Consider the following 6,826-nt stretch of genomic DNA (forward strand, 5'->3'; position numbering starts at 1 on the left):
AAGGACCAAGGTACGTTTCACCAGTTTGATATTTCGTTTATACTGACAAAGGGAAAAACCAGAAAACGCTCGTAGCCTACCATTTTACTATTAAAGCAGTTTTTGCAAAATATTGCTATTTATTGTTACAGTGTGCTGTTTGAATGTTGACCTCTTCTCGGCTTGCACCTGCCAAAGGTTTGTGATTGTGCGCGACTAAAAAAAATCTGATCGTAAGTAGGCTACAGTATCCCTGTCTCACTGTCTGTCTGTCTTTCAGACTGACTGCCTGTCTACCTGACTGTCTACCTGACCTACCGTCTGTCTGTCTGTCTGTCTGTCTCACTGTCTGCCTGTCTACCTGACTGTCTGTCAGTGTCTGAACTGACTGTGTGTTTCACTGTCTGTCTACCTGACTGACTGATGTCTGTCTGTCACTGACTGACTGACTGACTCTCTGTCAGACTGACTGTCTACCTGACTGACTGACCGACCGTCTGTCTGTCTCACTGTCTGCCTGACTGTCTCACTGTCTGTCTGTCTTTCAGACTGACTGCCTGTCTACCTGACTGTCTACCTGACCTACCGTCTGTCTGTCTCACTGTCTGCCTGTCTACCTGACTGTCTGTCAGTGTCTGAACTGACTGTGTGTTTCACTGTCTGTCTACCTGACTGACTGACTGATGTCTGTCTGTCACTGACTGACTGACTCTCTGTCAGACTGACTGTCTACCTGACTGACTGGCCGACCGTCTGTCTGTCTCACTGTCTGCCTGACTGTCTCACTGTCTGTCTGTCTTTCAGACTGACTGCCTGTCTACCTGACTGTCTACCTGACCTACCGTCTGTCTGTCTGTCTGTCTCATGTGCCTTATCTGTCAATATTTGCATGTCCATGATGGACCAGTCAAGCCGCCTATTTGCCCGAGTGATCATCAGGGCGGCTTTAGCGGAGAATGCTTTATGATATTGGTAAAATAGTTTACCGTGGCTGGAGTAGAGGTCCCCTATTAGCGCTAGATATTTGTCTAGCTCATGGCGGCGCTCTGGGTACACTTCGCAGATCACATCACGGTAGACGCCAAACGTGTTCAGGAAGTCACATAGGGAAAGGTCTTTGGGCAGGCGGGGGTCGGACGACTTTAAATAAACAGGGCCCTCTGGGTCACCCGTGGCCTTCCTTTTACACTGGGGAGATGGCAGGAGTATGCTAACTAAGTTAATGTCTCTGTCCTTTAAAATGTTGGACCTTAGCCTGGGCGAAATATTGGCACAGGGAGAAACAAAAGACATACCGAATGGGATGGCAGGCATGGCGGACGCCAGAGTGTTCATCTGGGCGGGTTGGGTGGTGGTGAGGAGCACGTCGGCTTGCTGCATGGGCGGGGGTAGGATCGGCTGCTGCGCCAGCTGGGCTGCTGCGAACGTGGGGGGGAATGGGGGGGGGGGGGGTTCCAGGGCGCTCAGACGGGCTTCTACTGATCTGCTCGCATCTAGCAGGGACAGCAGGATGGCTCTTGACGACCCCTGTCGGCTCGGCGGAGCTACGAATGGGGCCGCTTCTGCTTCCGGGGCGGCGGCCTGGAGGTCAGTGCGACCAGGAAGGATGAGGCGTCTCGCGGCGGCCCCGCGGCCTGCGTTTCCCCGGCGGCTCCCAGCTCTCGGGGCGGCTGCCTCTACTGGTCTTCGCCCGTGGCCTCTCGCGCGTCCGCGCCGAGCGGCCTCTCCTTCCGGCACGCTCGCACGCGTTCTTGGGCGTCCACGGGCCGTCGCAGTGGCGCGCCCCGTGCCATGGGAACGCGCGCTGGGCCTTCTCGTCGGGGCTATGCTAGCAGCCTGTGGTCCAGCCGCTTCGCCAGCGTCTTCATCAGAAGCCTCGGAAAGCAGGTACGCTCCGTGGCCGGTCCGGAACAGGGAAGCGATGTCTAAGCTGTCGTCGCTATCCATGGACAGCTCTGACTCGGAACTCGACATACCGGAATGGAGTGGGGAGCGTTGAAATCTGCGGTGAATATCCACGGGTGGAGAAGGCTTGAGGATGCTGATTCGGTCTGCAGATGTGGAGCAAAACAACGCTTCGGAGGCCTGCTTCAAGGGGGATGGACTGCCGTGAGCTGCTGCTGCTATGATCCGCCAGAGAGAGAGAGGTGACGTAGAACCCTTGCTATATATATGAGGATTAACTGACGTCATATTTGACGTCATAGCAGACGTCATACTAGGACTTTTGACTGACCACGTTATGCTAGAACTTGACTGTCATCAGGGGATGATCGGATTATGCGTGAGTGGCCTTCTGCTTGAAATATGGTCTGGAGACCTCACCAGTACTATATACCTGTATGTCATGTAGGTCATGCTGTATGTCATGTATGTATTGTATTAGGGCCCTATGCGATAAATGTCATGATGTCATGTATGTTGTGTATGTCATAAATGCCTGAGTAAGTCTTTGTTCACACCATAGGCAGAACTGAAGCTTGAGGCAGGCTCAAGCTGATCTGACGCCTAACCGGTCACGCCAGGAGTCTCTTCAGCGCCTCACTCGGCATGCCTTGAACCCACCCACAACTTCCATTCAATTCATGCCTTGCAGTTTCAAGCTTCACACGTCACGCTTGGAAAATAGAACAGAAGCTGAATCTCTCTGTTCAGCGGGGCATTGGCATGGCACAGCGTGGCTTCAGCGTGGCGTGCAGCTGGTGTGAACAGACTTGCCTGTTTACAAGGACTCTGAAATGAAACTGTGTGGCTTTGACGTGGGATTGGCATGGGATTGGCGTATGGTGTGAACATGCACTCAGGGGTGCAGGAAATCACATTAAATGATAGATTATTGAGCAGGAGAGTGCAGAGCAGGGCTCTGTTAGCTTTTGTAAGGATAGAGTTTTTTTTGTAGGTTATGAAGTAGTTATAGGTATGTTCAACTCAATTACTTTTTAAGTAACTATTAACTGTAACATTACTAATTTTCAATAACTTGATGATAATTGTATGATTACATCATGTAGCTACAACTTGTCACCAGTCAATTGTTTTAATTATGTGACACAAATTTAATGGAATAGTTTATTTTGTGAGCTTTGCTTTTAGTAGCACTTTATTGTAATGCAGCCTTTTTAAACCTGAAAAAGACAAAATGATGTGTACTCATATCACAATATCAATATAATCTTGATCTGACCTGTTAGCTGTGAAAATAGTATATTTTTATTTTATTTTTTTACCTGGGTGAATTTACATACATTTGAGTTCTAACAAGTCAAAAACACATTTATTTATTTGTTTTGGTACAGTCCTCATCTGGTCACGTGAACTAATCAGGATGGCTACAGTTACACAAACTTTTTCTTTTTTTAATACATATTTAATATAATAATATAATATATATATATAATATAATAATAATAATAATATAATAATAATTTACATATTTAATACATATAATACATTTTAATCCCTTTGGAGGAATTGAGCGCGTCAATGTGCACAACATGATTGGTAGTTTGTTTTCTTTAGATGACGTCTGTAATTGTGATTGGCTGGATTCTGACAAGTTCCGCCCATGAGATCAGAGTCTTGTCACAAAGCCTTTAGATTCTGAAGCGGACAGTCGCTTGGCGCGCATCTAGACATCCAGCAAATATGCCTCACTCATCCCAAGAGAGGCCCGGTAGAGCGACTGCCACTGCCAGGTTATCTCCATTGCGAGGGAGGAAAAGACAACGACAGAGGACTCCTAGATCTCCTACCAGGTCTCCATCGCCGCCCTCAAGCCAGGCTGAGGCTAGCTCAAGCCAGACACCTGCGCGACGGCCCCGAGCCCGAGACCGACCCACACACTCCCGGGAGCGCACAGCACAGCCAGCCGGTCGCCGCGGGTCATCCGAGGAGGCAGAATTGGGCCATGTCACCCTCGGCGATATATGGAGGTATTGCTAATTTCGTACAATACATGTGTTTTTCTGTGTTTGCTTGCGTGTTCACAAGATGTAAGGCTATAGCTGATTGATTCTGCTATGTTGAATGGTAACTGAGGTTGGCTAATGTGAGCTTCAAACTAGCTCCATCTCCCATTGGCCTGTAAATATAACGTTAGCTAACTCGACCCAAACAAAGAGGGGTTTCCATGTCTTGTTGGAGGCTAAAGTTAAGCTGCAGTGTGACCAGTTGCATTAGCTAATTTTGCGCCAAACTTTATGGCGGTCTAATTTAGCGCCAAACTATCGGTTGTGTGTGTGTGTGTGAGAGAGAGAGAGACAGAGAGAGCGCGCGCGCCAATCATCCTATAGTTAGGATGGATTTTCTACTTGCTTGATTTGCTAATGTATTATACTGTAGATGTGCTTCTTCTACCATATAAGGTGAAATGGCATTTGGGCTTGCCTCTTGGTGTCAAGGAGATGCGTTTGATAGCTATAGTTTGTTCCCCTTGCCATAGTGTGAGTGTGTGTGTGTGTGTGTGTGTGTGTGTGTGTGTGTGTGTGTCTGCGCGCGTGCGTGCGTGTTTGGCTTGATGCGTTCGATAGCTATAGTTTGTTACCCGCCTTCTCCTTGCCATAGCTGTGTGTGTGTATGTGCGCGCGCGTGCGCGGGCGCGTAATAATCAGCACGGAGTAATCAGTGAATTTTTATGTTACTGCAACAGCGATCATAAAGGCAAGATTGATTATACTAAGACAACTATTGGAAAATGAAATTGAGAAGGGAGAGGAGCTTGTAATTTAACTTATTTTCTGTGGCAGTAAACTGAATGAGTATTGTTTGAGAGATGTTGGTTGCATTCCAACTATAGTTGCTATTACATTGTTCAAGATGGGACCATTTTGGAAGTTATACAGTTAGTTCATATTAATACTAGGGATGCACTGATTGCTAAATTCTGGGCCAATACCGATCACCAATTTTTGAAATGAACAATCAGACTGATACCAATATATACCCATACCGATTTATTTGACAGGGAAACAAATAAATCTTCATTATAAACAAATAACTGAACTGTCTTTCAGTCCAACGTTGTAGATTTCAGGGACACAACTGCAAAATGACGACAACTGGGCAGTGTGGAGCGAGGCTCCACGTCCATTTTATGCCTGTGAAACACATGGTTTTATCTACACTTGTAGTAACTAGTTTTCCAATTGTAAATATATTTTTATTTTGCGATTTTTATAACTATGACATGTAATGTGTGTTGTGCTCCCCTTTTAGGGAAATCAGGCTTCTAAATCAAAAAGTAGATGGCATCAATGAAAAGATAGATGACATAATCGAGAAGGTGGGAACTGGCAGCGGCATTGGGGGAAGCAGCACAAAGGTGCCTCTTGAGCTGTCGGTAAGTGTGGCCATTATCAGTGTCTATGATCAATTGATGAATGAATGAAAGCTTTATTTCTGACTTTCAAAAAAAAAGAAATAGTAATATACACAAGTAGTATCAATATTACAAAATATATATATTTATAAGTGAAAAAAAAAGAAAATAAAACGAAAAATTAAATAAAAAAATAAACAATAATAATCAGAATACGTGACAGCAACGAGGTCCGAAAAGGAGTAGGATGAAGTACACTGTACTTATTATACCCCCAGTCCACAGTTCACATTCTTAATCAATTGACTTCCACTTTTATACTATTTACATTCTCAATAAACCATATATTATGTTCATACACACATATATACAAATATATATATATATATATATATATATATATATATATATACATACAAATACATTCATACCTTGCATAATAAATATAATTCATAGTTCTAGTGTATAAATTATTAATTTTTAATAATATACCATTAATAGTATGTATACCAATTTGCATATTTACAGAGTAATATTATGTACAATACAATTAACTAATAGTGCATATTATAATATATATACAATATAAATAATCATACCATGCTATTAATCGCTTCACATAACTTGATAATCATATTGTGTCTGAAGTTTTGTTCACATGCAGATGTAAGACACTGAAAGCTGTAACCCTATTTAACCTGGTTCTTGTACAGAAAAAAGTGCAAATGAAAATAGTATAATTATTGTTTAATTTTTTTAAATGTAAAAATACACTTTATAATGAAACTTAAAAAAATAATTGGGCTACACATGAAAGAAGGCTGTCTGTCCACCAATCTTCCTGCCTGCTGCTGAAACACACATCAAGTTATGAATGCAGACTAATTTATTTGTTTCATATAGTGTATTTGCCAGTAGGTTTACCGCTGTGTAATATTGCTAATGATGTATGTATTGTTCTAATTAAATTGGAAGAAGTAATTTAATGTTAAGTATGTTAGGATAGGTTATATACTTCAATTATTCTGCTTATCTGTGCAACTGAATCGTCTGTTACTGTGGAAATTAGCAAGCAGGGTCCAATCAGAGTGTGTAATGTTTAGAAGATGTCATTGTTTGGGGTTCCAAACTAAATTCGGCTTCATTATTACATTTACGTTTCAAATGTATGCCATTTGCAGACCCTGGTCCGTCAAACCCACAGAAGCCTGGGTGAACAGCTTCAGTGGAGAGTCCAGCAAACTGACAAGTATGTTATGGCAAATCCTGTTTTGCATATTTGCCAATATTGGGACAGATTATCACATACATTTGTTATGGCCCACACTCTGTATTTCCTTCACTGTTGTAGTTGAATCTGAGTCCTGGACGCATTTTCAGGACTCATGACTTGACTTGGACTTGAGAACTGATGACTTGGACTTGGACTCGAGCATTCATGCATTTGGACTTGGAAGTTGGAGACGAGGACTCGGACTTGCTAATTAATAAAGACAGTTTTTTGTTTCTCTTTAATATGCCCTAATAATT

This window comes from Poromitra crassiceps, assembly GCF_964638095.1.
Source record: "Poromitra crassiceps genome assembly, chromosome: 8".
Classification (NCBI taxonomy): Eukaryota; Metazoa; Chordata; class Actinopteri; order Beryciformes; family Melamphaidae; genus Poromitra; species Poromitra crassiceps.